At 47.8% G+C, this 18,764-nt stretch overlaps 13 non-coding genes across 13 annotated transcripts; all 13 read left to right on the top strand.

The window, feature by feature from the left end:
* The first annotated feature begins 537 nt into the window (after window positions 1-537).
* Window positions 538-728, top strand: LOC142716232 (U2 spliceosomal RNA). Its single transcript, XR_012871489.1, has one exon. It is a non-coding gene; the product is annotated as a U2 spliceosomal RNA (small nuclear RNA).
* A 1,284-nt stretch (window positions 729-2,012) lies between these two features.
* Window positions 2,013-2,203, top strand: LOC142716233 (U2 spliceosomal RNA). The gene has a single exon (XR_012871490.1). It is a non-coding gene; the product is annotated as a U2 spliceosomal RNA (small nuclear RNA).
* A 1,284-nt stretch (window positions 2,204-3,487) lies between these two features.
* LOC142716235 (U2 spliceosomal RNA) lies at window positions 3,488-3,678 on the top strand. The gene has a single exon (XR_012871491.1). It is a non-coding gene; the product is annotated as a U2 spliceosomal RNA (small nuclear RNA).
* Window positions 3,679-4,966: 1,288 nt separating this feature from the next.
* Window positions 4,967-5,157, top strand: LOC142716236 (U2 spliceosomal RNA). The gene has a single exon (XR_012871492.1). It is a non-coding gene; the product is annotated as a U2 spliceosomal RNA (small nuclear RNA).
* A 1,280-nt stretch (window positions 5,158-6,437) lies between these two features.
* LOC142716237 (U2 spliceosomal RNA) lies at window positions 6,438-6,628 on the top strand. The gene has a single exon (XR_012871493.1). It is a non-coding gene; the product is annotated as a U2 spliceosomal RNA (small nuclear RNA).
* A 1,308-nt stretch (window positions 6,629-7,936) lies between these two features.
* On the top strand, window positions 7,937-8,127 carry LOC142716238 (U2 spliceosomal RNA). Its single transcript, XR_012871494.1, has one exon. It is a non-coding gene; the product is annotated as a U2 spliceosomal RNA (small nuclear RNA).
* A 1,272-nt stretch (window positions 8,128-9,399) lies between these two features.
* LOC142716300 (U2 spliceosomal RNA) lies at window positions 9,400-9,590 on the top strand. The gene has a single exon (XR_012871550.1). It is a non-coding gene; the product is annotated as a U2 spliceosomal RNA (small nuclear RNA).
* Window positions 9,591-10,874: 1,284 nt separating this feature from the next.
* LOC142716239 (U2 spliceosomal RNA) lies at window positions 10,875-11,065 on the top strand. Its single transcript, XR_012871495.1, has one exon. It is a non-coding gene; the product is annotated as a U2 spliceosomal RNA (small nuclear RNA).
* Window positions 11,066-12,345: 1,280 nt separating this feature from the next.
* On the top strand, window positions 12,346-12,536 carry LOC142716241 (U2 spliceosomal RNA). The gene has a single exon (XR_012871497.1). It is a non-coding gene; the product is annotated as a U2 spliceosomal RNA (small nuclear RNA).
* A 1,284-nt stretch (window positions 12,537-13,820) lies between these two features.
* On the top strand, window positions 13,821-14,011 carry LOC142716242 (U2 spliceosomal RNA). The gene has a single exon (XR_012871498.1). It is a non-coding gene; the product is annotated as a U2 spliceosomal RNA (small nuclear RNA).
* A 1,296-nt stretch (window positions 14,012-15,307) lies between these two features.
* LOC142716243 (U2 spliceosomal RNA) lies at window positions 15,308-15,498 on the top strand. Its single transcript, XR_012871499.1, has one exon. It is a non-coding gene; the product is annotated as a U2 spliceosomal RNA (small nuclear RNA).
* Window positions 15,499-16,790: 1,292 nt separating this feature from the next.
* LOC142716303 (U2 spliceosomal RNA) lies at window positions 16,791-16,981 on the top strand. Its single transcript, XR_012871552.1, has one exon. It is a non-coding gene; the product is annotated as a U2 spliceosomal RNA (small nuclear RNA).
* Window positions 16,982-18,258: 1,277 nt separating this feature from the next.
* Window positions 18,259-18,449, top strand: LOC142716316 (U2 spliceosomal RNA). Its single transcript, XR_012871563.1, has one exon. It is a non-coding gene; the product is annotated as a U2 spliceosomal RNA (small nuclear RNA).
* Window positions 18,450-18,764: the final 315 nt, after the last annotated feature.

The following is an 18,764-nucleotide window of genomic DNA, read 5'->3' on the forward strand; positions in this document are numbered from 1 at the left end:
TTGCCCTCTCAGGCAACACTGAGTGACTGACTGAGCCTCACCGTCTTATATAAAGTTCAGACGGAACTTTGCACGTGTCATAGTGGAGCCCTCAGGATTCCAGAGCCAGCTTTCTGACATCATAATGGGGCCTCAGAGATAAAAGCCTGGGCCCAGGCAGTGTTGGTCAGTGCTGCTCAGCAGGCAGCACTGGACTGGACTGGATTACAGCTGATACAAGGTGTGAAGGAACAAGGGGTGGCTGTGGGCATGCACTTGCTGCCGCTGCCAGTGTTTATCTGCATGGCAGCAGGGCATTTGGGCGTTGCCAGGAAGGCGTTTTTATGTAGATTCCTCCTCTTTCAGCACTGCATTGTGGTGCAAGCAAAAGAAGCAAATCCTGTCTGGCTTCCTCTCCGGCCTTTATTCACCTCCCGTGTAGCTGTGAGTGTGTGAGCCTGCAGGGCCCCATGGAATTGCCTAGAAGTAGGCTGAATCGCTGCAAGGGCTGAACAGCAGTATCGGGCAGGCTCGGGCAACGCGCGGCCCGTTCGGGTTATCGCTTCTCGGCCTTTTGGCTAAGATCAAGTGTAGTATCTGTTCTTATCAGTTTAATATCTGATACGTCCCCTATCTGGGGACCATATATTAAATGGATTTTTAGAACAGGGAGATGGAAATAGAGCTTGCTCTGTCCACTCCACGCATTGACCTGGTATTGCAGTATTTCCAGGACCGGTGCACCCTTTCCTTATGTGTTGACTAAAAGCAGATTCCAAAAGTGTTTTTTGTCTTTGCTATTGTTTCTGTCTTTCTGAAGGGATCTCCCCTTTTAATCCCATTATTTCAACACCTGTTGGACAATGCATGAGTGATAATGAGCTCATTGATTAAATGCAATTAATGAATAGATTGCCACCTCTTGTTGTGTGTCGTCTGTGTTTCTGTGTTTCCGGCATTTCACATTGGAACACCTCATTCACCTTCCTTGTCTTCTCTCCGCCCTCCCTTTTAGGTAAGTTAAAGAGCTGCACCTGAGCCAGCCACTGATTGATTGATTGATTGATTGATTGATTGATTGATTGATTGATTGATGCAGCACAACAGTCAAATAGTGGAGTGGAGTAGGGGAACAGCAAACAGCCAATAAAGCAGCCCGCCCGCTCGCCTGCCCGCCACAATGGACCTACCTGTGTACACTAGATGGATGTGATGGAATGTACTGTCGTCCCTACATTTCAAGAAGAAGTAAGAATTGCAGTTGCAACAAAGCCTTGCTTGCCTACAAAGAGAGCAGCAATTTGGATTTGTTACTATGTTACCTAGAAGAATAACAAACTGTGCAAGGATGGAGGTTGTAGGAGCAAGGAGAAGTTGTCTGTAAAGTTGGTGGATGCCTATTTTCCATTTTGCAGTCCCTTGTCTCCCTCTTGTGGCCTCCTGGAGGCAACTAGCTGTGCAAAAAAAAGACAGCCTGGCGGCCGGCTGTTGCAGTGTTGCCCTCTCAGGCAACACTGAGTGACTGACTGAGCCTCACCGTCTTATATAAAGTTCAGACGGAACTTTGCACGTGTCATAGTGGAGCCCTCAGGATTCCAGAGCCAGCTTTCTGACATCATAATGGGGCCTCAGAGATAAAAGCCTGGGCCCAGGCAGTGTTGGTCAGTGCTGCTCAGCAGGCAGCACTGGACTGGACTGGATTACAGCTGATACAAGGTGTGAAGGAACAAGGGGTGGCTGTGGGCATGCACTTGCTGCCGCTGCCAGTGTTTATCTGCATGGCAGCAGGGCATTTGGGCGTTGCCAGGAAGGCGTTTTTATGTAGATTCCTCCTCTTTCAGCACTGCATTGTGGTGCAAGCAAAAGAAGCAAATCCTGTCTGGCTTCCTCTCCGGCCTTTATTCACCTCCCGTGTAGCTGTGAGTGTGTGAGCCTGCAGGGCCCCATGGAATTGCCTAGAAGTAGGCTGAATCGCTGCAAGGGCTGAACAGCAGTATCGGGCAGGCTCGGGCAACGCGCGGCCCGTTCGGGTTATCGCTTCTCGGCCTTTTGGCTAAGATCAAGTGTAGTATCTGTTCTTATCAGTTTAATATCTGATACGTCCCCTATCTGGGGACCATATATTAAATGGATTTTTAGAACAGGGAGATGGAAATAGAGCTTGCTCTGTCCACTCCACGCATTGACCTGGTATTGCAGTATTTCCAGGACCGGTGCACCCTTTCCTTATGTGTTGACTAAAAGCAGATTCCAAAAGTGTTTTTTGTCTTTGCTATTGTTTCTGTCTTTCTGAAGGGATCTCCCCTTTTAATCCCATTATTTCAACACCTGTTGGACAATGCATGAGTGATAATGAGCTCATTGATTAAATGCAATTAATGAATAGATTGCCACCTCTTGTTGTGTGTCGTCTGTGTTTCTGTGTTTCCGGCATTTCACATTGGAACACCTCATTCACCTTCCTTGTCTTCTCTCCGCCCTCCCTTTTAGGTAAGTTAAAGAGCTGCACCTGAGCCAGCCACTGATTGATTGATTGATTGATTGATTGATTGATTGATTGATTGATTGATGCAGCACAACAGTCAAATAGTGGAGTGGAGTAGGGGAACAGCAAACAGCCAATAAAGCAGCCCGCCCGCTCGCCTGCCCGCCACAATGGACCTACCTGTGTACACTAGATGGATGTGATGGAATGTACTGTCGTCCCTACATTTCAAGAAGAAGTAAGAATTGCAGTTGCAACAAAGCCTTGCTTGCCTACAAAGAGAGCAGCAATTTGGATTTGTTACTATGTTACCTAGAAGAATAACAAACTGTGCAAGGATGGAGGTTGTAGGAGCAAGGAGAAGTTGTCTGTAAAGTTGGTGGATGCCTATTTTCCATTTTGCAGTCCCTTGTCTCCCTCTTGTGGCCTCCTGGAGGCAACTAGCTGTGCAAAAAAAAGACAGCCTGGCGGCCGGCTGTTGCAGTGTTGCCCTCTCAGGCAACACTGAGTGACTGACTGAGCCTCACCGTCTTATATAAAGTTCAGACGGAACTTTGCACGTGTCATAGTGGAGCCCTCAGGATTCCAGAGCCAGCTTTCTGACATCATAATGGGGCCTCAGAGATAAAAGCCTGGGCCCAGGCAGTGTTGGTCAGTGCTGCTCAGCAGGCAGCACTGGACTGGACTGGATTACAGCTGATACAAGGTGTGAAGGAACAAGGGGTGGCTGTGGGCATGCACTTGCTGCCGCTGCCAGTGTTTATCTGCATGGCAGCAGGGCATTTGGGCGTTGCCAGGAAGGCGTTTTTATGTAGATTCCTCCTCTTTCAGCACTGCATTGTGGTGCAAGCAAAAGAAGCAAATCCTGTCTGGCTTCCTCTCCGGCCTTTATTCACCTCCCGTGTAGCTGTGAGTGTGTGAGCCTGCAGGGCCCCATGGAATTGCCTAGAAGTAGGCTGAATCGCTGCAAGGGCTGAACAGCAGTATCGGGCAGGCTCGGGCAACGCGCGGCCCGTTCGGGTTATCGCTTCTCGGCCTTTTGGCTAAGATCAAGTGTAGTATCTGTTCTTATCAGTTTAATATCTGATACGTCCCCTATCTGGGGACCATATATTAAATGGATTTTTAGAACAGGGAGATGGAAATAGAGCTTGCTCTGTCCACTCCACGCATTGACCTGGTATTGCAGTATTTCCAGGACCGGTGCACCCTTTCCTTATGTGTTGACTAAAAGCAGATTCCAAAAGTGTTTTTTGTCTTTGCTATTGTTTCTGTCTTTCTGAAGGGATCTCCCCTTTTAATCCCATTATTTCAACACCTGTTGGACAATGCATGAGTGATAATGAGCTCATTGATTAAATGCAATTAATGAATAGATTGCCACCTCTTGTTGTGTGTCGTCTGTGTTTCTGTGTTTCCGGCATTTCACATTGGAACACCTCATTCACCTTCCTTGTCTTCTCTCCGCCCTCCCTTTTAGGTAAGTTAAAGAGCTGCACCTGAGCCAGCCACTGATTGATTGATTGATTGATTGATTGATTGATTGATTGATTGATTGATTGATGCAGCACAACAGTCAAATAGTGGAGTGGAGTAGGGGAACAGCAAACAGCCAATAAAGCAGCCCGCCCGCTCGCCTGCCCGCCACAATGGACCTACCTGTGTACACTAGATGGATGTGATGGAATGTACTGTCGTCCCTACATTTCAAGAAGAAGTAAGAATTGCAGTTGCAACAAAGCCTTGCTTGCCTACAAAGAGAGCAGCAATTTGGATTTGTTACTATGTTACCTAGAAGAATAACAAACTGTGCAAGGATGGAGGTTGTAGGAGCAAGGAGAAGTTGTCTGTAAAGTTGGTGGATGCCTATTTTCCATTTTGCAGTCCCTTGTCTCCCTCTTGTGGCCTCCTGGAGGCAACTAGCTGTGCAAAAAAAAGACAGCCTGGCGGCCGGCTGTTGCAGTGTTGCCCTCTCAGGCAACACTGAGTGACTGACTGAGCCTCACCGTCTTATATAAAGTTCAGACGGAACTTTGCACGTGTCATAGTGGAGCCCTCAGGATTCCAGAGCCAGCTTTCTGACATCATAATGGGGCCTCAGAGATAAAAGCCTGGGCCCAGGCAGTGTTGGTCAGTGCTGCTCAGCAGGCAGCACTGGACTGGACTGGATTACAGCTGATACAAGGTGTGAAGGAACAAGGGGTGGCTGTGGGCATGCACTTGCTGCCGCTGCCAGTGTTTATCTGCATGGCAGCAGGGCATTTGGGCGTTGCCAGGAAGGCGTTTTTATGTAGATTCCTCCTCTTTCAGCACTGCATTGTGGTGCAAGCAAAAGAAGCAAATCCTGTCTGGCTTCCTCTCCGGCCTTTATTCACCTCCCGTGTAGCTGTGAGTGTGTGAGCCTGCAGGGCCCCATGGAATTGCCTAGAAGTAGGCTGAATCGCTGCAAGGGCTGAACAGCAGTATCGGGCAGGCTCGGGCAACGCGCGGCCCGTTCGGGTTATCGCTTCTCGGCCTTTTGGCTAAGATCAAGTGTAGTATCTGTTCTTATCAGTTTAATATCTGATACGTCCCCTATCTGGGGACCATATATTAAATGGATTTTTAGAACAGGGAGATGGAAATAGAGCTTGCTCTGTCCACTCCACGCATTGACCTGGTATTGCAGTATTTCCAGGACCGGTGCACCCTTTCCTTATGTGTTGACTAAAAGCAGATTCCAAAAGTGTTTTTTGTCTTTGCTATTGTTTCTGTCTTTCTGAAGGGATCTCCCCTTTTAATCCCATTATTTCAACACCTGTTGGACAATGCATGAGTGATAATGAGCTCATTGATTAAATGCAATTAATGAATAGATTGCCACCTCTTGTTGTGTGTCGTCTGTGTTTCTGTGTTTCCGGCATTTCACATTGGAACACCTCATTCACCTTCCTTGTCTTCTCTCCGCCCTCCCTTTTAGGTAAGTTAAAGAGCTGCACCTGAGCCAGCCACTGATTGATTGATTGATTGATTGATTGATTGATTGATTGATTGATGCAGCACAACAGTCAAATAGTGGAGTGGAGTAGGGGAACAGCAAACAGCCAATAAAGCAGCCCGCCCGCTCGCCTGCCCGCCACAATGGACCTACCTGTGTACACTAGATGGATGTGATGGAATGTACTGTCGTCCCTACATTTCAAGAAGAAGTAAGAATTGCAGTTGCAACAAAGCCTTGCTTGCCTACAAAGAGAGCAGCAATTTGGATTTGTTACTATGTTACCTAGAAGAATAACAAACTGTGCAAGGATGGAGGTTGTAGGAGCAAGGAGAAGTTGTCTGTAAAGTTGGTGGATGCCTATTTTCCATTTTGCAGTCCCTTGTCTCCCTCTTGTGGCCTCCTGGAGGCAACTAGCTGTGCAAAAAAAAGACAGCCTGGCGGCCGGCTGTTGCAGTGTTGCCCTCTCAGGCAACACTGAGTGACTGACTGAGCCTCACCGTCTTATATAAAGTTCAGACGGAACTTTGCACGTGTCATAGTGGAGCCCTCAGGATTCCAGAGCCAGCTTTCTGACATCATAATGGGGCCTCAGAGATAAAAGCCTGGGCCCAGGCAGTGTTGGTCAGTGCTGCTCAGCAGGCAGCACTGGACTGGACTGGATTACAGCTGATACAAGGTGTGAAGGAACAAGGGGTGGCTGTGGGCATGCACTTGCTGCCGCTGCCAGTGTTTATCTGCATGGCAGCAGGGCATTTGGGCGTTGCCAGGAAGGCGTTTTTATGTAGATTCCTCCTCTTTCAGCACTGCATTGTGGTGCAAGCAAAAGAAGCAAATCCTGTCTGGCTTCCTCTCCGGCCTTTATTCACCTCCCGTGTAGCTGTGAGTGTGTGAGCCTGCAGGGCCCCATGGAATTGCCTAGAAGTAGGCTGAATCGCTGCAAGGGCTGAACAGCAGTATCGGGCAGGCTCGGGCAACGCGCGGCCCGTTCGGGTTATCGCTTCTCGGCCTTTTGGCTAAGATCAAGTGTAGTATCTGTTCTTATCAGTTTAATATCTGATACGTCCCCTATCTGGGGACCATATATTAAATGGATTTTTAGAACAGGGAGATGGAAATAGAGCTTGCTCTGTCCACTCCACGCATTGACCTGGTATTGCAGTATTTCCAGGACCGGTGCACCCTTTCCTTATGTGTTGACTAAAAGCAGATTCCAAAAGTGTTTTTTGTCTTTGCTATTGTTTCTGTCTTTCTGAAGGGATCTCCCCTTTTAATCCCATTATTTCAACACCTGTTGGACAATGCATGAGTGATAATGAGCTCATTGATTAAATGCAATTAATGAATAGATTGCCACCTCTTGTTGTGTGTCGTCTGTGTTTCTGTGTTTCCGGCATTTCACATTGGAACACCTCATTCACCTTCCTTGTCTTCTCTCTGCCCTCCCTTTTAGGTAAGTTAAAGAGCTGCACCTGAGCCAGCCACTGATTGATTGATTGATTGATTGATTGATTGATTGATTGATTGATTGATTGATTGATTGATTGATTGATTGATGCAGCACAACAGTCAAATAGTGGAGTGGAGTAGGGGAACAGCAAACAGCCAATAAAGCAGCCCGCCCGCTCGCCTGCCCGCCACAATGGACCTACCTGTGTACACTAGATGGATGTGATGGAATGTACTGTCGTCCCTACATTTCAAGAAGAAGTAAGAATTGCAGTTGCAACAAAGCCTTGCTTGCCTACAAAGAGAGCAGCAATTTGGATTTGTTACTATGTTACCTAGAAGAATAACAAACTGTGCAAGGATGGAGGTTGTAGGAGCAAGGAGAAGTTGTCTGTAAAGTTGGTGGATGCCTATTTTCCATTTTGCAGTCCCTTGTCTCCCTCTTGTGGCCTCCTGGAGGCAACTAGCTGTGCAAAAAAAAGACAGCCTGGCGGCCGGCTGTTGCAGTGTTGCCCTCTCAGGCAACACTGAGTGACTGACTGAGCCTCACCGTCTTATATAAAGTTCAGACGGAACTTTGCACGTGTCATAGTGGAGCCCTCAGGATTCCAGAGCCAGCTTTCTGACATCATAATGGGGCCTCAGAGATAAAAGCCTGGGCCCAGGCAGTGTTGGTCAGTGCTGCTCAGCAGGCAGCACTGGACTGGACTGGATTACAGCTGATACAAGGTGTGAAGGAACAAGGGGTGGCTGTGGGCATGCACTTGCTGCCGCTGCCAGTGTTTATCTGCATGGCAGCAGGGCATTTGGGCGTTGCCAGGAAGGCGTTTTTATGTAGATTCCTCCTCTTTCAGCACTGCATTGTGGTGCAAGCAAAAGAAGCAAATCCTGTCTGGCTTCCTCTCCGGCCTTTATTCACCTCCCGTGTAGCTGTGAGTGTGTGAGCCTGCAGGGCCCCATGGAATTGCCTAGAAGTAGGCTGAATCGCTGCAAGGGCTGAACAGCAGTATCGGGCAGGCTCGGGCAACGCGCGGCCCGTTCGGGTTATCGCTTCTCGGCCTTTTGGCTAAGATCAAGTGTAGTATCTGTTCTTATCAGTTTAATATCTGATACGTCCCCTATCTGGGGACCATATATTAAATGGATTTTTAGAACAGGGAGATGGAAATAGAGCTTGCTCTGTCCACTCCACGCATTGACCTGGTATTGCAGTATTTCCAGGACCGGTGCACCCTTTCCTTATGTGTTGACTAAAAGCAGATTCCAAAAGTGTTTTTTGTCTTTGCTATTGTTTCTGTCTTTCTGAAGGGATCTCCCCTTTTAATCCCATTATTTCAACACCTGTTGGACAATGCATGAGTGATAATGAGCTCATTGATTAAATGCAATTAATGAATAGATTGCCACCTCTTGTTGTGTGTCGTCTGTGTTTCTGTGTTTCCGGCATTTCACATTGGAACACCTCATTCACCTTCCTTGTCTTCTCTCCGCCCTCCCTTTTAGGTAAGTTAAAGAGCTGCACCTGAGCCAGCCACTGATTGATTGATTGATTGATTGATTGATTGATTGATGCAGCACAACAGTCAAATAGTGGAGTGGAGTAGGGGAACAGCAAACAGCCAATAAAGCAGCCCGCCCGCTCGCCTGCCCGCCACAATGGACCTACCTGTGTACACTAGATGGATGTGATGGAATGTACTGTCGTCCCTACATTTCAAGAAGAAGTAAGAATTGCAGTTGCAACAAAGCCTTGCTTGCCTACAAAGAGAGCAGCAATTTGGATTTGTTACTATGTTACCTAGAAGAATAACAAACTGTGCAAGGATGGAGGTTGTAGGAGCAAGGAGAAGTTGTCTGTAAAGTTGGTGGATGCCTATTTTCCATTTTGCAGTCCCTTGTCTCCCTCTTGTGGCCTCCTGGAGGCAACTAGCTGTGCAAAAAAAAGACAGCCTGGCGGCCGGCTGTTGCAGTGTTGCCCTCTCAGGCAACACTGAGTGACTGACTGAGCCTCACCGTCTTATATAAAGTTCAGACGGAACTTTGCACGTGTCATAGTGGAGCCCTCAGGATTCCAGAGCCAGCTTTCTGACATCATAATGGGGCCTCAGAGATAAAAGCCTGGGCCCAGGCAGTGTTGGTCAGTGCTGCTCAGCAGGCAGCACTGGACTGGACTGGATTACAGCTGATACAAGGTGTGAAGGAACAAGGGGTGGCTGTGGGCATGCACTTGCTGCCGCTGCCAGTGTTTATCTGCATGGCAGCAGGGCATTTGGGCGTTGCCAGGAAGGCGTTTTTATGTAGATTCCTCCTCTTTCAGCACTGCATTGTGGTGCAAGCAAAAGAAGCAAATCCTGTCTGGCTTCCTCTCCGGCCTTTATTCACCTCCCGTGTAGCTGTGAGTGTGTGAGCCTGCAGGGCCCCATGGAATTGCCTAGAAGTAGGCTGAATCGCTGCAAGGGCTGAACAGCAGTATCGGGCAGGCTCGGGCAACGCGCGGCCCGTTCGGGTTATCGCTTCTCGGCCTTTTGGCTAAGATCAAGTGTAGTATCTGTTCTTATCAGTTTAATATCTGATACGTCCCCTATCTGGGGACCATATATCAAATGGATTTTTAGAACAGGGAGATGGAAATAGAGCTTGCTCTGTCCACTCCACGCATTGACCTGGTATTGCAGTATTTCCAGGACCGGTGCACCCTTTCCTTATGTGTTGACTAAAAGCAGATTCCAAAAGTGTTTTTTGTCTTTGCTATTGTTTCTGTCTTTCTGAAGGGATCTCCCCTTTTAATCCCATTATTTCAACACCTGTTGGACAATGCATGAGTGATAATGAGCTCATTGATTAAATGCAATTAATGAATAGATTGCCACCTCTTGTTGTGTGTCGTCTGTGTTTCTGTGTTTCCGGCATTTCACATTGGAACACCTCATTCACCTTCCTTGTCTTCTCTCCGCCCTCCCTTTTAGGTAAGTTAAAGAGCTGCACCTGAGCCAGCCACTGATTGATTGATTGATTGATTGATTGATTGATTGATTGATTGATTGATGCAGCACAACAGTCAAATAGTGGAGTGGAGTAGGGGAACAGCAAACAGCCAATAAAGCAGCCCGCCCGCTCGCCTGCCCGCCACAATGGACCTACCTGTGTACACTAGATGGATGTGATGGAATGTACTATCGTCCCTACATTTCAAGAAGAAGTAAGAATTGCAGTTGCAACAAAGCCTTGCTTGCCTACAAAGAGAGCAGCAATTTGGATTTGTTACTATGTTACCTAGAAGAATAACAAACTGTGCAAGGATGGAGGTTGTAGGAGCAAGGAGAAGTTGTCTGTAAAGTTGGTGGATGCCTATTTTCCATTTTGCAGTCCCTTGTCTCCCTCTTGTGGCCTCCTGGAGGCAACTAGCTGTGCAAAAAAAAGACAGCCTGGCGGCCGGCTGTTGCAGTGTTGCCCTCTCAGGCAACACTGAGTGACTGACTGAGCCTCACCGTCTTATATAAAGTTCAGACGGAACTTTGCACGTGTCATAGTGGAGCCCTCAGGATTCCAGAGCCAGCTTTCTGACATCATAATGGGGCCTCAGAGATAAAAGCCTGGGCCCAGGCAGTGTTGGTCAGTGCTGCTCAGCAGGCAGCACTGGACTGGACTGGATTACAGCTGATACAAGGTGTGAAGGAACAAGGGGTGGCTGTGGGCATGCACTTGCTGCCGCTGCCAGTGTTTATCTGCATGGCAGCAGGGCATTTGGGCGTTGCCAGGAAGGCGTTTTTATGTAGATTCCTCCTCTTTCAGCACTGCATTGTGGTGCAAGCAAAAGAAGCAAATCCTGTCTGGCTTCCTCTCCGGCCTTTATTCACCTCCCGTGTAGCTGTGAGTGTGTGAGCCTGCAGGGCCCCATGGAATTGCCTAGAAGTAGGCTGAATCGCTGCAAGGGCTGAACAGCAGTATCGGGCAGGCTCGGGCAACGCGCGGCCCGTTCGGGTTATCGCTTCTCGGCCTTTTGGCTAAGATCAAGTGTAGTATCTGTTCTTATCAGTTTAATATCTGATACGTCCCCTATCTGGGGACCATATATTAAATGGATTTTTAGAACAGGGAGATGGAAATAGAGCTTGCTCTGTCCACTCCACGCATTGACCTGGTATTGCAGTATTTCCAGGACCGGTGCACCCTTTCCTTATGTGTTGACTAAAAGCAGATTCCAAAAGTGTTTTTTGTCTTTGCTATTGTTTCTGTCTTTCTGAAGGGATCTCCCCTTTTAATCCCATTATTTCAACACCTGTTGGACAATGCATGAGTGATAATGAGCTCATTGATTAAATGCAATTAATGAATAGATTGCCACCTCTTGTTGTGTGTCGTCTGTGTTTCTGTGTTTCCGGCATTTCACATTGGAACACCTCATTCACCTTCCTTGTCTTCTCTCCGCCCTCCCTTTTAGGTAAGTTAAAGAGCTGCACCTGAGCCAGCCACTGATTGATTGATTGATTGATTGATTGATTGATTGATTGATTGATGCAGCACAACAGTCAAATAGTGGAGTGGAGTAGGGGAACAGCAAACAGCCAATAAAGCAGCCCGCCCGCTCGCCTGCCCGCCACAATGGACCTACCTGTGTACACTAGATGGATGTGATGGAATGTACTATCGTCCCTACATTTCAAGAAGAAGTAAGAATTGCAGTTGCAACAAGGCCTTGCTTGCCTACAAAGAGAGCAGCAATTTGGATTTGTTACTATGTTACCTAGAAGAATAACAAACTGTGCAAGGATGGAGGTTGTAGGAGCAAGGAGAAGTTGTCTGTAAAGTTGGTGGATGCCTATTTTCCATTTTGCAGTCCCTTGTCTCCCTCTTGTGGCCTCCTGGAGGCAACTAGCTGTGCAAAAAAAAGACAGCCTGGCGGCCGGCTGTTGCAGTGTTGCCCTCTCAGGCAACACTGAGTGACTGACTGAGCCTCACCGTCTTATATAAAGTTCAGACGGAACTTTGCACGTGTCATAGTGGAGCCCTCAGGATTCCAGAGCCAGCTTTCTGACATCATAATGGGGCCTCAGAGATAAAAGCCTGGGCCCAGGCAGTGTTGGTCAGTGCTGCTCAGCAGGCAGCACTGGACTGGACTGGATTACAGCTGATACAAGGTGTGAAGGAACAAGGGGTGGCTGTGGGCATGCACTTGCTGCCGCTGCCAGTGTTTATCTGCATGGCAGCAGGGCATTTGGGCGTTGCCAGGAAGGCGTTTTTATGTAGATTCCTCCTCTTTCAGCACTGCATTGTGGTGCAAGCAAAAGAAGCAAATCCTGTCTGGCTTCCTCTCCGGCCTTTATTCACCTCCCGTGTAGCTGTGAGTGTGTGAGCCTGCAGGGCCCCATGGAATTGCCTAGAAGTAGGCTGAATCGCTGCAAGGGCTGAACAGCAGTATCGGGCAGGCTCGGGCAACGCGCGGCCCGTTCGGGTTATCGCTTCTCGGCCTTTTGGCTAAGATCAAGTGTAGTATCTGTTCTTATCAGTTTAATATCTGATACGTCCCCTATCTGGGGACCATATATTAAATGGATTTTTAGAACAGGGAGATGGAAATAGAGCTTGCTCTGTCCACTCCACGCATTGACCTGGTATTGCAGTATTTCCAGGACCGGTGCACCCTTTCCTTATGTGTTGACTAAAAGCAGATTCCAAAAGTGTTTTTTGTCTTTGCTATTGTTTCTGTCTTTCTGAAGGGATCTCCCCTTTTAATCCCATTATTTCAACACCTGTTGGACAATGCATGAGTGATAATGAGCTCATTGATTAAATGCAATTAATGAATAGATTGCCACCTCTTGTTGTGTGTCGTCTGTGTTTCTGTGTTTCCGGCATTTCACATTGGAACACCTCATTCACCTTCCTTGTCTTCTCTCCGCCCTCCCTTTTAGGTAAGTTAAAGAGCTGCACCTGAGCCAGCCACTGATTGATTGATTGATTGATTGATTGATTGATTGATTGATTGATTGATGCAGCACAACAGTCAAATAGTGGAGTGGAGTAGGGGAACAGCAAACAGCCAATAAAGCAGCCCGCCCGCTCGCCTGCCCGCCACAATGGACCTACCTGTGTACACTAGATGGATGTGATGGAATGTACTGTCGTCCCTACATTTCAAGAAGAAGTAAGAATTGCAGTTGCAACAAAGCCTTGCTTGCCTACAAAGAGAGCAGCAATTTGGATTTGTTACTATGTTACCTAGAAGAATAACAAACTGTGCAAGGATGGAGGTTGTAGGAGCAAGGAGAAGTTGTCTGTAAAGTTGGTGGATGCCTATTTTCCATTTTGCAGTCCCTTGTCTCCCTCTTGTGGCCTCCTGGAGGCAACTAGCTGTGCAAAAAAAAGACAGCCTGGCGGCCGGCTGTTGCAGTGTTGCCCTCTCAGGCAACACTGAGTGACTGACTGAGCCTCACCGTCTTATATAAAGTTCAGACGGAACTTTGCACGTGTCATAGTGGAGCCCTCAGGATTCCAGAGCCAGCTTTCTGACATCATAATGGGGCCTCAGAGATAAAAGCCTGGGCCCAGGCAGTGTTGGTCAGTGCTGCTCAGCAGGCAGCACTGGACTGGACTGGATTACAGCTGATACAAGGTGTGAAGGAACAAGGGGTGGCTGTGGGCATGCACTTGCTGCCGCTGCCAGTGTTTATCTGCATGGCAGCAGGGCATTTGGGCGTTGCCAGGAAGGCGTTTTTATGTAGATTCCTCCTCTTTCAGCACTGCATTGTGGTGCAAGCAAAAGAAGCAAATCCTGTCTGGCTTCCTCTCCGGCCTTTATTCACCTCCCGTGTAGCTGTGAGTGTGTGAGCCTGCAGGGCCCCATGGAATTGCCTAGAAGTAGGCTGAATCGCTGCAAGGGCTGAACAGCAGTATCGGGCAGGCTCGGGCAACGCGCGGCCCGTTCGGGTTATCGCTTCTCGGCCTTTTGGCTAAGATCAAGTGTAGTATCTGTTCTTATCAGTTTAATATCTGATACGTCCCCTATCTGGGGACCATATATTAAATGGATTTTTAGAACAGGGAGATGGAAATAGAGCTTGCTCTGTCCACTCCACGCATTGACCTGGTATTGCAGTATTTCCAGGACCGGTGCACCCTTTCCTTATGTGTTGACTAAAAGCAGATTCCAAAAGTGTTTTTTGTCTTTGCTATTGTTTCTGTCTTTCTGAAGGGATCTCCCCTTTTAATCCCATTATTTCAACACCTGTTGGACAATGCATGAGTGATAATGAGCTCATTGATTAAATGCAATTAATGAATAGATTGCCACCTCTTGTTGTGTGTCATCTGTGTTTCTGTGTTTCCGGCATTTCACATTGGAACACCTCATTCACCTTCCTTGTCTTCTCTCTGCCCTCCCTTTTAGGTAAGTTAAAGAGCTGCACCTGAGCCAGCCACTGATTGATTGATTGATTGATTGATTGATTGATTGATTGATTGATTGATTGATTGATTGATGCAGCACAACAGTCAAATAGTGGAGTGGAGTAGGGGAACAGCAAACAGCCAATAAAGCAGGCCGCCCGCTCGCCTGCCCGCCACAATGGACCTACCTGTGTACACTAGATGGATGTGATGGAATGTACTGTCGTCCCTACATTTCAAGAAAAAGGAAGAATTGCAGTTGCAACAAAGCCTTGCTTGCCTGCAAAGAGAGCAGCAATTTGGATTTGTTACTATGTTACCTAGAAGAATAACAAACTGTGCAAGGATGGAGGTTGTAGGAGCAAGGAGAAGTTGTCTGTAAAGTTGGTGGATGCCTATTTTCCATTTTGCAGTCCCTTGTCTCCCTCTTGTGGCCTCCTGGAGGCAACTAGCTGTGCAAAAAAAAGACAGCCTGGCGGCCGGCTGTTGCAGTGTTGCCCTCTCAGGCAACACTGAGTGACTGACTGAGCCTCACCGTCTTATATAAAGTTCAGACGGAACTTTGCACGTGTCATAGTGGAGCCCTCAGGATTCCAGAGCCAGCTTTCTGACATCATAATGGGGCCTCAGAGATAAAAGCCTGGGCCCAGGCAGTGTTGGTCAGTGCTGCTCAGCAGGCAGCACTGGACTGGACTGGATTACAGCTGATACAAGGTGTGAAGGAACAAGGGGTGGCTGTGGGCATGCACTTGCTGCCGCTGCCAGTGTTTATCTGCATGGCAGCAGGGCATTTGGGCGTTGCCAGGAAGGCGTTTTTATGTAGATTCCTCCTCTTTCAGCACTGCATTGTGGTGCAAGCAAAAGAAGCAAATCCTGTCTGGCTTCCTCTCCGGCCTTTATTCACCTCCCGTGTAGCTGTGAGTGTGTGAGCCTGCAGGGCCCCATGGAATTGCCTAGAAGTAGGCTGAATCGCTGCAAGGGCTGAACAGCAGTATCGGGCAGGCTCGGGCAACGCGCGGCCCGTTCGGGTTATCGCTTCTCGGCCTTTTGGCTAAGATCAAGTGTAGTATCTGTTCTTATCAGTTTAATATCTGATACGTCCCCTATCTGGGGACCATATATTAAATGGATTTTTAGAACAGGGAGATGGAAATAGAGCTTGCTCTGTCCACTCCACGCATTGACCTGGTATTGCAGTATTTCCAGGACCGGTGCACCCTTTCCTTATGTGTTGACTAAAAGCAGATTCCAAAAGTGTTTTTTGTCTTTGCTATTGTTTCTGTCTTTCTGAAGGGATCTCCCCTTTTAATCCCATTATTTCAACACCTGTTGGACAATGCATGAGTGATAATGAGCTCATTGATTAAATGCAATTAATGAATAGATTGCCACCTCTTGTTGTGTGTCGTCTGTGTTTCTGTGTTTCCGGCATTTCACATTGGAACACCTCATTCACCTTCCTTGTCTTCTCTCCGCCCTCCCTTTTAGGTAAGTTAAAGAGCTGCACCTGAGCCAGCCACTGATTGATTGATTGATTGATTGATTGATTGATTGATTGATTGATTGATGCAGCACAACAGTCAAATAGTGGAGTGGAGTAGGGGAACAGCAAACAGCCAATAAAGCAGCCCGCCCGCTCGCCTGCCCGCCACAATGGACCTACCTGTGTACACTAGATGGATGTGATGGAATGTACTGTCGTCCCTACATTTCAAGAAGAAGTAAGAATTGCAGTTGCAACAAAGCCTTGCTTGCCTACAAAGAGAGCAGCAATTTGGATTTGTTACTATGTTACCTAGAAGAATAACAAACTGTGCAAGGATGGAGGTTGTAGGAGCAAGGAGAAGTTGTCTGTAAAGTTGGTGGATGCCTATTTTCCATTTTGCAGTCCCTTGTCTCCCTCTTGTGGCCTCCTGGAGGCAACTAGCTGTGCAAAAAAAAGACAGCCTGGCGGCCGGCTGTTGCAGTGTTGCCCTCTCAGGCAACACTGAGTGACTGACTGAGCCTCACCGTCTTATATAAAGTTCAGAAGTTCAGACGGAACTTTGCACGTGTCATAGTGGAGCCCTCAGGATTCCAGAGCCAGCTTTCTGACATCATAATGGGGCCTCAGAGATAAAAGCCTGGGCCCAGGCAGTGTTGGTCAGTGCTGCTCAGCAGGCAGCACTGGACTGGACTGGATTACAGCTGATACAAGGTGTGAAGGAACAAGGGGTGGCTGTGGGCATGCACTTGCTGCCGCTGCCAGTGTTTATCTGCATGGCAGCAGGGCATTTGGGCGTTGCCAGGAAGGCGTTTTTATGTAGATTCCTCCTCTTTCAGCACTGCATTGTGGTGCAAGCAAAAGAAGCAAATCCTGTCTGGCTTCCTCTCCGGCCTTTATTCACCTCCCGTGTAGCTGTGAGTGTGTGAGCCTGCAGGGCCCCATGGAATTGCCTAGAAGTAGGCTGAATCGCTGCAAGGGCTGAACAGCAGTATCGGGCAGGCTCGGGCAACGCGCGGCCCGTTCGGGTTATCGCTTCTCGGCCTTTTGGCTAAGATCAAGTGTAGTATCTGTTCTTATCAGTTTAATATCTGATACGTCCCCTATCTGGGGACCATATATCAAATGGATTTTTAGAACAGGGAGATGGAAATAGAGCTTGCTCTGTCCACTCCACGCATTGACCTGGTATTGCAGTATTTCCAGGACCGGTGCACCCTTTCCTTATGTGTTGACTAAAAGCAGATTCCAAAAGTGTTTTTTGTCTTTGCTATTGTTTCTGTCTTTCTGAAGGGATCTCCCCTTTTAATCCCATTATTTCAACACCTGTTGGACAATGCATGAGTGATAATGAGCTCATTGATTAAATGCAATTAATGAATAGATTGCCACCTCTTGTTGTGTGTCGTCTGTGTTTCTGTGTTTCCGGCATTTCACATTGGAACACCTCATTCACCTTCCTTGTCTTCTCTCCGCCCTCCCTTTTAGGTAAGTTAAAGAGCTGCACCTGAGCCAGCCACTTGATTGATTGATTGATTGATTGATTGATTGATTGATTGATGCAGCACAACAGTCAAATAGTGGAGTGGAGTAGGGGAACAGCAAACAGCCAATAAAGCAGCCCGCCCGCTCGCCTGCCCGCCACAATGGACCTACCTGTGTACACTAGATGGATGTGATGGAATGTACTATCGTCCCTATATTTCAAGAAGAAGTAAGAATTGCAGTTGCAACAAAGCCTTGCTTGCCTACAAAGAGAGCAGCAATTTGGATTTGTTACTATGTTACCTAGAAGAATAACAAACTGTGCAAGGATGGAGGTTGTAGGAGCAAGGAGAAGTTGTCTGTAAAGTTGGTGGATGCCTATTTTCCATTTTGCAGTCCCTTGTCTCCCTCTTGTGGCCTCCTGGAGGCAACTAGCTGTGCAAAAAAAAGACAGCCTGGCGGCCGGCTGTTGCAGTGTTGCCCTCTCAGGCAACACTGAGTGACTGACTGAGCCTCACCGTCTTATATAAAGTTCAGACGGAACTTTGCACGTGTCATAGTGGAGCCCTCAGGATTCCAGAGCCAGCTTTCTGACATCATAATGGGGCCTCAGAGATAAAAGCCTGGGCCCAGGCAGTGTTGGTCAGTGCTGCTCAGCAGGCAGCACTGGACTGGACTGGATTACAGCTGATACAAGGTGTGAAGGAACAAGGGGTGGCTGTGGGCATGCACTTGCTGCCGCTGCCAGTGTTTATCTGCATGGCAGCAGGGCATTTGGGCGTTGCCAGGAAGGCGTTTTTATGTAGATTCCTCCTCTTTCAGCACTGCATTGTGGTGCAAGCAAAAGAAGCAAATCCTGTCTGGCTTCCTCTCCGGCCTTTATTCACCTCCCGTGTAGCTGTGAGTGTGTGAGCCTGCAGGGCCCCATGGAATTGCCTAGAAGTAGGCTGAATCGCTGCAAGGGCTGAACAGCAGTATCGGGCAGGCTCGGGCAACGCGCGGCCCGTTCGGGTTATCGCTTCTCGGCCTTTTGGCTAAGATCAAGTGTAGTATCTGTTCTTATCAGTTTAATATCTGATATGTCCCCTATCTGGGGACCATATATTAAATGGATTTTTAGAACAGGGAGATGGAAATAGAGCTTGCTCTGTCCACTCCACGCATTGACCTGGTATTGCAGTATTTCCAGGACCGGTGCACCCTTTCCTTATGTGTTGACTAAAAGCAGATTCCAAAAGTGTTTTTTGTCTTTGCTATTGTTTCTGTCTTTCTGAAGGGATCTCCCCTTTTAATCCCATTATTTCAACACCTGTTGGACAATGCATGAGTGATAATGAGCTCATTGATTAAATGCAATTAATGAATAGATTGCCACCTCTTGTTGTGTGTCGTCTGTGTTTCTGTGTTTCCGGCATTTCACATTGGAACACCTCATTCACCTTCCTTGTCTTCTCTCCGCCCTCCCTTTTAGGTAAGTTAAAGAGCTGCACCTGAGCCAGCCACTGATTGATTGATTGATT

This window comes from Rhinoderma darwinii, unplaced genomic scaffold, assembly GCF_050947455.1.
Source record: "Rhinoderma darwinii isolate aRhiDar2 unplaced genomic scaffold, aRhiDar2.hap1 Scaffold_448, whole genome shotgun sequence".
Classification (NCBI taxonomy): Eukaryota; Metazoa; Chordata; class Amphibia; order Anura; family Rhinodermatidae; genus Rhinoderma; species Rhinoderma darwinii.